At 42.9% G+C, this 12434-nt stretch overlaps 1 protein-coding gene across 3 annotated transcripts in view; it reads left to right on the top strand.

The window, feature by feature from the left end:
• Positions 1–12434, top strand: part of LOC147627138 (zinc protease PQQL-like) — a 74787-nt gene that overhangs the window by 804 nt on the left and 61549 nt on the right. The window lies entirely within an intron of this gene.

Below are 12434 nucleotides of genomic sequence, written 5' to 3'. Positions count from 1 at the left end.
TAGCTATGTCCAAAGCATCCTTGAGCTATGAGGCTAGACCACACTACGACCATGCTTTTGCCCAAACCCCGATGTATCTGTCATGTGCATGCACATGGACATGCTCATCCCAGGGCTAATCCTTGAAGAACAGCAGAAAAACAGATCATTTAGGGCATGAACAGGGCAGAGGAAGATCCTAGAAGATATCCAAAGGATATAGGAACTGGTCGGAGGATATTTTATGTCTTTTCTGCTGGCCGACAGCAGGTGGGCTGGAAACTTCTCTTGAGGCCTATAAAAGGCTTTTGCCATTGAACCTTTGGATCATCTTCCTTCACGTGAGGGTAGGTCTAATAGGACCCTTGAGGTCATAGATTAGGTGTGTGCTACCTTTTCATGGGCATGCCTAGGGCTGCCAAGATTTGTACCTTTTTGTACTATGTGAATATACTGAAAATATGGCTATCTCTCTCTCTCTTCTCTCCATCTCTTCTTTGCATTTTACATCAAGATGTTCCTATGAAAGATGTTTAGGGTTGAAAGAAGACATAGCTTTTGCGAATGTGACAGTATCCTAGTCGGACACATAGAGATTGAAACAAATATGAGAGAATAGAGAGAACAAACCCTTACCTTCACCATAAAACTTATGCTTTTGGAGATGAAAGCACATAAACGGAGGAGAGCATGAGTTTCATGCTTGAGGTATGGGAGATGAAGGGAGAGGAGCCACTAACTTACTTATATAAGGCTTGGGCTAATAATAAAGCAAGAAAGCACTATTATTAATAATATAGCTTAATATAGCTTAATATAGCTTAATATAGCTTTTCGCATTAATCCATGCCAATAAGCTATATTACTAATAATATAGCTTAATATAGCTTTTCGCATTAATCCATGCCAATAAGCGCTCAGGAGGCACTTATCCCCTATGTGCGTTGTCCTAGACGGGCCCAAGTCTAAGCCTAACGTCAAAATAACATGCCAGTCACGTTATGACCTTCGGGGTCATAACATCGCTACATCTTCCTAGAGGCTATGCTTTGCAATTTGACACATCATTCAAGGAAAAATTTGTGGCTTGATCTTCTCTCAGCAGGCCCTTTATCAGTCCCTCTCCCCACCATTGAGTGTCTATGGCAACTCCTGGTTTGGAGTGTAGGATTTATGCACATTTGGTAGTGATAAATGTGTTAGGGTGTTAGGATAAATAAGTGCATGGGAACACACTCTTGTGTGTACCTTAGTATGTGTTAATAAATATATATGATGTGGCCAGATACACATGGCACAAAAAGTCAACATATGACTTATCTTGTATTTACGTGTGATGAAAAATCTAAGAGAAATCTCTTGCATGTTTTCCAACACACAAGCTGTACTCTCTCTCTCTCTCTCTCTCTCTCTCTCTCTCTCTCTCTCTCTATGCGTTTCTGTTCACCCTCTGCAATCTGTAGAAAACCCTAATTTCACTCTATGGAAATTCCAATATTTAGTATCAGAGCCCTTTCTGTTAGTTGTGTGGAGCAGCTCCAATTTTTCTCGTAGACATCTGCATGCCCTTATCCGTCTGTACACTGCGTACTCGTTTGTACAGCTATTGTACATGCCATCCGTACACACACGTGCTACCATAAAGGTCTCTCGTGCTGCTGTACTTACATCTGCATAGCTGTACAGCCTCCTGTACATCAGTACATTCTGTCCGTACAGTTATCAACTGCCTCTACCTTCTGTCAGCAACCATCCATACTTGCATGTACCACCCTACCTTCTGTACAGTGTACATGCCCGCGTGTACGGTACCAACTTTACTGGCAACATTGAAGTTTTTGTGTACTCAGAATTTTGGGGCTTTGTTCAAAATTGAGGTACAGGGAGTAAGCAAAATTGGAGATCAAAATTGAAGTTTTCTTCAAAAACCTGCAGCTCCAAAATTTTGAGTTTTTCTCAAAATTGAAGGCCTACAACTAAATTGGAGTGCAAGCATTCCCTAAGATTTAGGGCTTTCTATTATGTTACAGCTTCAATTTGGTTCCTTGTGTGCATCATGGCTCAGCAAGTGGGTGATGCATTTGGTGTATTGGCACAAGAAGACAAACTTGATGGGAGAAGTTACTCCCTGTGGAGCTTCTTCATGGACTCAATAATATCTGAAAATGTCTCAGTAGTTTTGTTGGTGTCACATGCAGAAGCTCGAGCGCTGGGAGTCTTCTTTCAGCCCTAAACACCTTTCCCAGAACAACCTTTTTTGCAAAATGCAAGCAAGAGATGGAGAGAAGCGAGAGAGAGATAGCTGAGTTTCAGTGTATTCATAATGTACAAAAAGGTGTACAACTTTGGCAAGCCATAGGCTGCCCCAGAAAAGGTTGTCTTGATTCAAGAGAGTCCTATCCTACTGGCTCAGCCCCTATAGGACAATGAATAATAAGGATCCTAGCCTTTGATAGTTATAGGCTTTTGAAGACCGTGTGGACTGGCCGACCTGTTGTTGGTCAGGTCCTTGGACACAAAATATTGCTGCCGACATCCTTTGATAAGCCACTTATCTGCTGGCCGACAGGAACCAGGTCCCACCACAGTGCCTTTTGTGCTTGTTTACAGTTGCTGAAGCTTCTGAATCTAGTATTTTCTATTGCCCTTCAGGGATTAGCATGTCCATGTGCATGCACATGACAGTTGGTCTCCAATGATGGCGATACCATCTGTGTAAGAAGAGGCGAGAAATGGTAGCCAAATGTTGCCTCACATGGAGTCCGGCCAATATTGGATGAATGAGTCATTCTTTAGGATAGCCTGCACCAATGGAAGATACTATTTCCATTTCGACTAGTGGTCATGGCAATACAATTTGAGAACATCAAAGGCCTGTTGATTATAAATCTGTTTCTGGCCATTTCTCAAACTCGCGGCGGGTGCCCGGGGGACTAGGGCCTTTGACACACTTGTTGATACCATCAATGCATATTAAAACATTTAAACATGCACACAGCCTTAACATATCCATCATCACTTTGCATAAAACATAAAAGGTGGACAAAACATTCACAGATGCCGAAAATGCAGCTTGCACATGTGACACCGCAGAGGCCGGAATGGGCCGACCCCCCCCTTGGAGTATTTTATTACCCAAGGAGAATAATATCATGTACAAGCTTTGAGGGTCTTACTCTCCCCACGAGAGATGCCAGATTATCCATATACAAATGCCATAACACAGCCCAACACGAGGCAACCAAGCCGGAACATAGGCTGTAGAAATGCCGAGCCAATAATATAATCCATATATCTCCGTGTGGGTACTGATTCTTCCCCAAAAACAACGGGTATTCATGCAATAGAGCTGGTACAGCAAGTACAATGCTCCATTCAGCTAGTACAGTGGTTGATACAAGTACAAATGTTGGTACAGTAGGTACAATGATTGGTACAATAGGTACAGTGGTTGGTACAGTAGGTACAACAAGTACAACAAGTACAAGGACTGGTACAACAAGTACCACAGGTACAAGGATTGGTACATACAATGGCTAGAAATCATAATAAATGATTAAATATCCTTGCCTTCAGTATTTCTTCGCGATGGAAGCCTCCAAAACAGTCTCCAACAGCCGGTATTCTTCATGGGCAGCCTTCAAGAGAGAGAGAAAGAGAGTAGCCATCATTAGGGCAGCCTGTAACGGTGGTAGAGACTAGTGTGCAGCAAGAGAGCCTCCATTAATGAAGAGAGAGGGCTCCAATTTATAGATTTGGGCCTCCCATGAGCTAAAATGGCAAGAGAAGGCTACAATGATAGTGGAGAGCCACACAATAGCTGAAGTGACAAGTGTGAGGCCACTTGTCTCACTTTGATCCACTTTCTAACAAGTGTTAGGCCACTTGTCTCACTTTGGCTTTCTTGCCACATGTTCCAATCTAAGAGATGGGTCCTTCCATAAATTTTATCTCTAAAAATATCCCAACTGGTAGACATTCTGTCATAGGCACTTTGCCAACTCTTGGTATCTGCTAAATTCGAGATGTAATGACGCGAACAGAATTTCCATCGGAGTCGGGCCAAAAATAGCAACTCTTCTAAATTTTAGGAGTGTGGTACTTAGTATTCCAGGATAATCCCCCATTCCCAAAGCTTGTACTTTCCAATTATTTAGAGGCTATACAAGGATTAGTGAACATCAAAAACACTTCATAGTAAATAGCAAAAGCACCAACTTTGCAAACTCAAAGTATACTTAGCTTTTCTTTGCCAGGTTGGTCATGAAGCCAAAAGAAATATCTCCTCACCATATCCTTAAGATATTCCGAGATATATCTCCATATAGCTTGCCTGTAAGCTTGATAATATAATCCACAATATCCATATGGAAAGAGTGCTAAATGTATGCACATAAAGCCAATCCATACTTCCATACTTCCAAGATAAAATTTTGTGAATCCATAAATCCTTAGATTAACAAGTTGTCTACTGCTCATGCTCTTGCTTCATAAGCTATGAAGTGGCTAGCCATGCAATGATGGTAAGTGTGGTTCCCACTTGAGATCTTTTCTCTTCGTTATTGATAGAAGGAATCCTCCGCTTCCAAGGAAGCCTATGCTCTGATACCAATGAAGCTCGCGGCGGGTGCCTGGGGGACTAGGGCCTTTGACACACTTGTTGATACCATCAATGCATATTAAAACATTTAAACATGGCCACAGCCTTAACATATCCATCATCACTTTGCATAAAACATAAAAGCTAGACAAAACATCCACAAATGCTAAAAATGGAGCTTGCACATGTGACACCGCATAGAGGCCGGAATGGGCCGACCCCCCCCCCCCCCCTTGAAGTATTTTATTACCCAAGGAGAATAATATCATGTACAAGCTTTGAGGGCCTTACTCTCCCCACGGGAGATGCCAGATTATCCATATACAAATGCCATAACACAGTCCAACACAAGGCAACCAAGCCGGAACATAGGCTGCAGAAATGCCGAGCCAATAATATAATCCATATATCTCCGTGTGGGTATTGATTCTTTTCCAAAAACCATGGGTCTTCATGCAATAGAGCTGGCACAGCAAGTACAATGCTCCATTCAGCCGGTACAGTGGCTGATACAGTCAGTACAGTGGTTGGTACAGCAGGTACAGTGGTTGGTACAGCAAGTACAAATGCTGGTATATCAGGTACAATGATTGGTACAGCAGGTACAGTGGTTGGTACAGCAGGTACAAAAGTTGGTACAACAAGTACAAGGACTGGTATAGCCAGTACAGTGGCTGGTACCATAGGTACAAGGGCTGGTACAACAAGTACAATGGCTAGAAATCATAATAAATGATTAAATACCCTTGCCTTCAGTATTTCTTCGCGATGGAAGCCTCCAAAACAGTCCCCAACAGCCGGTATTCTTCATGGGAAGCCTTCAAGAGAGAGACAAAGAGAGTAGCCATCATTAGGGCAGCCTGTAACGGTGGTAGAGGCTAGTGTGCAGCAAGAGAGCCTCCATTCATGAAGAGAGAGGGTTCCAATTTATAGATTTGGGCCTCCCATGAGCTAAAATGGCAAGAGAAGGCTACAATGACAAGTGGAGAGCCACACAATAGCTAAAGTGACAAGTGTGAGGCCACTTGTCTCACTTTGATCCACTTTCTAACAAGTGTCAGACCACTTGTCTCACTTTGGTCCACTTTCTTGCCACATGTTCCAATCTAAGAGATGGGTCCTTCCATAAACTTTATCTCTAAAAATATCCCAACTGGTAGACATTCTGTCCTAGGCACTTTGCCAACTCTTGGTATCTGCTCAATTCGAGATGTAATGACGCGAACAGAATTTCCATCGGAGTCGGGCCAAAAATAGCAACTCTCCTAAACTTTAGGAGTGTGGTCCTTTGTATTCCAGGATAATTTCCCATTCCCAAAGCTTGTACTTTCCAAATATTTAGACATCCTGGAGTCCACCAGACCCCTTTCATACTGAGAAATGTCCATGCTGGTGACAATTTCTGTGGATGAAATGCATTGGACTACTGGAACTTAGTCCCAAAGTTATGAAATAATGCCCTCCTGAAATGTGAAGTGAATAGAGGACCTACAAAGTCCATGCTGACATCCTGAAAAGACTCCTTGAGAATAGGGGGAAGGGAAGGGAAGAGCAACCTAGCATGCTTCAAGTGTGGAACCTTCACTTTCTGGTAAATTTGGCATGCCTAACATACTAGTAGATGTCCCTTCTCATTTTTGGCCAATAAAATAATCACTCTAACCACTCCAAGATAGTGTTGATACCGCGATGATTTCCAACAAGAGAATCACAGGTATTATGAAGAGGTGCCTGTCTTTTCTCCCTTAGTACACATAGCCTGTTTTTGTAGAACAAGCGGCCACCTTGAACTGCCTTGTGGCCCCGGTTATGAACTGAGAGCCAAGTTATACCGAGTCCCGAATTTCGGAGAATTCGCATACTGTGCCTTCATACTATCCACCTTAAATCTCGAGCACAATGGACTCCTGCATAGTTTGAATGGTGGTTTTTTAACTAAGAGCATTAGCAACAAGGTTATTTTCGCCAGGAACATACTCAATCATGCCTCCAAATTGTTGGTGGTAAAGCTGACTTCACCTGGCTTGTCTATCACTCCATTGGGCATTAGGCATGGTTTGTAACCATTTAAGTGCTTGGTGATTTGTTTTTACAGTGAATTTCCTCTTATATAGGAACGGCTCCAATGCTTGAGGGCTGTGATCACCCCCAATAGCTCCTTGTCATGTATCGAATAGTTTTTTGCAGCAGCATTCAACTTTCGGCTGTAATAAGTTAGTTGAAACTCGCGGCGGGTGCCCGGGGGACTAGGGCCTTTGACACACTTGTTGATACCATCAATGCATATTAAAACATTTAAACATGGCCACAGCCTTAACACATATCCATCATCACTTTGCATAAAACATAAAGCTGGACAAAACATCCACAAATGCTGAAAATGGAGCTTGCACGTGTGACACCGCATAGAGGCCGGAATGGGCCGACCCCCCCCTTGGAGTATTTTATTACCCAAGGAGAATAATATCATGTACAAGCTTTGAGGGCCTTACTCTCCCCACGGGAGATGCCGGATTATCCATATACAAATGCCATAACACAGCCCAACACGAGGCAACCAAGCCGGAACATAGGCTGTAGAAATGCCGAGCCAACAATATAATCCATATACCTCCGTGTGGGTACTGATTCTTCCCCAAAAACCACGGGTCTTCATGCAATAGAGCTAGTACAGCAAGTACAACTCTCCATTCAGCCGGTACAGCAGGTACAATGGCTGGTACAGCCGGTACAGTGGCTGGTACAGTAGGTACAGCAAGTACAAATGCTGGTACAGTAGGTACAGTGGCTGGTACAGCAAGTACGGTGGTTGGTACAGCCGGTACGGTGGTTGGTACAGCAGGTACAGCAAGTACGGTGGCTGGTACAGCCGGTATGGTGGCTGGTACAGCAGGTACAGCAAGTACAAATGCTGGTACAACACATACAATGGCTAGAAATCATAATAAATGATTGAATACCCTTGCCTTGTTGGAAATCATGGATCTAGGACTAGGCTAGCCTATGGAGGTTCAAACATAATGCTAAACATGATTATAAACAAATGACAAAGAGCAATACAAAGCAACACAAGATGCACTTACTTGACCAAGAGATTGTGTACTTGAGAATGAGTTGTTGTGTGACATTACATTGAAATGACCCTTTATATAGGTCCAAGTACCATATGGGCTTTGCCTTTGCATGTGGGATAACTCCTAGCCTTCACCATATTCATCCACATCCCTTTGACCTTGTCTATGATATGACATAGATCACTTTTTCTAACACCCTTCCTTGATCATGGCATATCATAATGCCCTTCCTTGCTTCTAACATTACATGAAAGAAAAAGCTTAACTCATAAGGAGTATAGCTCTACAGTACATAAAAGAAATTAGCATCGCTCATAGGGAGCATAGCTTCTACATTGCGAAAAGAAAATGACATGACATGAAAAACATTCCTCTCCCATACCCCATCATCATCATATCCATGGGCATCATCATCATCATTTGTTGGTCATGGAGACCCAACTCCCCATCAATCCCCCCTTGAGGGCTACATGGCCTACTGAGAGATATTGTGAGCATCATAGAAACACATAACCTACATCATCGGTGGTTAGAGGTGTCCATACATTTGGGTAAGAGAGGGCATAGTTCATTCGTCATTATGACATGACATAATAATCAACATAGACAGCATCTTGTTCATCTTCATTGACATCTTCGTCTTTGTCTTCATCCATTTTTGCATCTTTGTCTGCATCTTCATCTGCATCTTCATTTTGCATAGCATCTTCTTCGTCCTGACATTGCACATAGATTGGTCGTGCGTGCATTCCCATCAATCATACCCATTCTAACTACCATTGCCACTTAGGCTACATCATAGGTGCCTAGAGGTGGTTTTCATCCAACAAATTTTCCTACATATTTTTGGAGTTGTGCCCCCACTAGATCCAAAACATCTCCCATATTTGATGCATGCATTTTTGTTGATGAATGACCAAAATAATGAAGCCGAAGTAAAATATTTTGCCAATGTAAGTGTCGATTCTTTTACTGAAACTCATGTCAGTGAAGGTGTTGTTGATGATTTTGTTGATGATGCCACTGTGGAATACAAATTCCAAAGAAAGAAATCCCAAGATGATGAAGCATTTGCTTCCCATGTGAACACCCACTATGGAGGCCTCTTTTACACTAAGGTTTTTATACCTTAGTATCAACGGTGGTTTTTATAACTGCGTTGTCAGCGCACCGTTAGTATTTTTGATGGGCACCGCCAAATGTCAGCGCTTTCCGTCGATTTCGGATCTGCTTGGTGTTCGAAGGCTCCATAGATAATGCTGGATAAGGATCTGGTCAACTGCCTTCTTCGTCTCGCCGTCACCGCCTATGTTCTGCTGTGGCCTGCGCTACTGGGCAGCTCCTTCTTCTACTGCTTTGGACAGTGATAGCTTCTCATTCCCTCCTGGCTTCTGTACTAGGTTCGTGGTTGGCCGTGCACCGTCGTGAGCTGCCACACATGCTCTACTTGTTCTTGCAAATGCGTGTCTCGGAGGTTGCTGAAACAGCTGACACTTGGAGATGTAAATGTTGAGGCCCGTGCTGCTATCTCTCGTTCTGATGCTGCCGTCTACAGCATAGCCTTCACTGCCGGCTAGCCTTTGCTTTGTTGCCGAGCTGCTTATCTATTCTTTAGATGCTCACTCTCTCTCTTCATGCGGTGTGTGTTCCAAGTACCTCTTGTATGGCAAAGCGAGCGCTCGTCTATGGACTCTTATCTCCTTTGAGAGTCTAAAGGGCTCTAAACTAAAGAGACCAACACAATAATCCTAATGAAAGAGATTAGTGCTAATGATGTGAAAAATACTAAGCTAAGCTAAGAGAGATAGACCTAAGCTATTGGAGAGCTGAACCTACCAGATCCCTAATGGTGCAAAGACTAATGCAATAATTTTGCTATTCCTTCTTCTCAATGGCACTTCCTTTTGTGGGCACCATATTGAAGAGAAATGGCAAAACAACTAAACTAAGCTAAGCCATAGCCTGCCAGGCTCTGATACCATGTTGGAAATCATGGATCTAGGACTAGGCTAGCCTATGGAGGTTCAAACATAATGCTAAACATGATTATAAACAAATGACAAAGAGCAATACAAAGCAACACAAGATGCACTTACTTGACCAAGAGATTGTGTACTTGAGAATGAGTTGTTGTGTGACATTACATTGAAATGACCCTTTATATAGGTCCAAGTACCATATGGGCTTTGCCTTTGCATGTGGGATAACTCCTAGCCTTCACCATATTCATCCACATCCCTTTGACCTTGTCTATGATATGACATAGATCACTTTTTCTAACATGCCTTCAGTATTTCTTCGCGATGGAAGCCTCCAAAACAGTCCCCAACAGCCGGTATTCTTCATGGGCAGCCTTCAAGAGAGAGAGAAAGAGAGTAGCCATCATTAGAGAAACCTTCAACGGTGGTAGAGGCTAGTGTGCAGCAAGAGAGCCTCTATTAATGAAGAGAGAGGGCTCCAATTTATAGATTTGGGCCTCCCATGAGCTAAAATGGCAAGAGAAGGCTCCAATGACAAGTGGAGAGCCACACAATAGTTGAAGTGACAAGTGTGAGGCCACTTGTCTCACTTTGATCCATTTGCTAACAAGTGTCAGGCCACTTGTCTCACTTTGATCCACTTTCTTGCCACATGTCCCAATCTAAGAGATGGATTCTCCCATAATCTTTAGCTCTAAAAATATCCCAACTAGTAGACATTCTGTCATAGGCACTTTGCCAATTCTTGGTATCTACTCAATTCCAGATGTAATGACGCGAACAGAATTTCCATCGGAGTCGGGCCAAAAATAGCAACTCTCCTAAATTTTAGGAGTGTGGTCCTTTGTATTCTAGGATAACCCCCCATTCCCAAAGCTTGTACTTTCCAAATATTTAAACATCCTGGAGTCCACCAGACCCCTTTCAGACTTGGAAATGTCCAGGCTGGTGACATTAGTGGTCTTCCATCTTGCTGTAAAACAACTCCAATGGCAAGATCGTTAGCGTTAGTAATAACCTTGAACGGGTCATCCCATGATGCTAGCTTAAGAACTAGTGCTTTCGAGGCCACTTTCTGCAATGCATAAAATGCCTCAAGAGCCTTGTCCATAATATTGAATGCTTTCTGGCAAGGCAAGTCAGAAAACTTGTCCATATATGTTCTGTAGTCTTGGCAAAGACCCACAGATGACTAGATTTCGTGAGTTGTCTTGTGAATTTCCCAATCCAATATAGCTTGTATCTTTTTAGGGTCAAGGTGAATACTTGAAGCACTAGTAACATATCCTAGGTAATAAATTTCTAATAATCCGAATGCACTCTTCTTGTCATTGATGTAGAGCTGATTATCCCGCAAAAGTTGCAAGACTTTCTCCACATCCTGCTCATGTTGCTCTTTAGTGGCTGAAAAATTAAGCATATCATCTAAAAAGATGAATAAGCACTTTCCAATGGGCTCAATGAACACCCTGAGACATCATCTTATTGAACGTTGTTTGTGCATTGGTGAGGTTGAACGTCATCACCACTCTCACCCCCTATTTCATGCTAAAGTACGCGAGGCCAAGGAGTTTCGTGTTGCCTGTACTGAGACGAGGACTCGTGTCACCTAAGGAGGCGAAGACTTGTGTCACCTATGAGAGGCTAGGGCTCGTATGGCCAAGATGTGGAACGCACTGTTAGGGATTGTTACAACCCCATGGATCTCCTAAATGCAAAACACGAGTGATTAGTACAAATCCCCTAAGAGGGGTGGAGGCTAGCTCACCTCCTGATCGTAGGTTCTATGCTTCAATCCTCCCCCGAGCCAGGGGCTAAGGCCCACATATCCTCCCTTAGAGGCCTTTGGCATGTCAACCTATGCTCTGCCACACGTGTAGCCGTAGTCCTAACACTGACCAATAGTGAGGTTATAACAACAATAACCCATGTTTCACTTATATAGTGTCCATTGTTGCTATAAATAACTAAACTGTTATAAATAGCCAAGTACACATGGATTTATTAATAATAATCTTAGCCGCCCGTATTATCTTGCTTACTCCTAATCCCAAGGCTTCCCTAACCTTGCTAGATTAGGCCACTGATCCCGAGGATTAGCACTAGGCACGTGACATACTTCCTCTCCTCAGACGTTTAAACTCTTGGAAACAAAAACAACCATACGATGACGATCTACCTTAGCCTCTCATAATTCGCGGGGAAAGGAGCTTTCTTGGAATTCCACTCATTTCTCGTGTCATAACCCCAACGAGCAATCAGAAAAAGAGCTGATTGCCCGTTATCTATGTCCATAGTCAACAATCCATTGTTCAGATAGGGAAACCTTTAGAGAAAGGGATTGTAGGTCTCCTTCTGCGATTTCAAGATATCATGTTGAGGGACGACCACCCACCCAAGCTTCCACTCATTTGTCGTGATGAGGATCATCAGATTGCGTTGGTTTGAGGGACAAAGCATCCTAGTACATTCCCGTATCGCTTGTCCAAGGCATTGGACGACAAGCTTGAACAAAAGTTGTCCTTGTTACGTCGGGTTGGATTATCCATCCATCATCCTCATCATTTGTTGCACTCATTATTTTTTTCCGGAAGAAAGATCAAACCGAATGTTTGTGTGTCGACTACAGGGCACTTCAAAAGCTTACTATCAAGAATAAACTCCCAATACCCAAGATTGAGTACATTCTAGAGCGTCTCAATGGTGCAAAATATTTTTCCAAGATAGATCTCAAGACCTAAGATTGAGCACATTTTGGAGCGTCTCAATGCTGCAAAGTATTTTTCCAAGACAGATCTCAAG

This window comes from Cibotium barometz, chromosome 21 (genome assembly GCF_041138505.1).
Source record: "Cibotium barometz isolate CiBa-2024 chromosome 21, ASM4113850v1, whole genome shotgun sequence".
NCBI lineage: Eukaryota > Viridiplantae > Streptophyta > Polypodiopsida > Cyatheales > Cibotiaceae > Cibotium > Cibotium barometz.
This window is presented reverse-complemented; position numbering and strand designations above follow the sequence as displayed.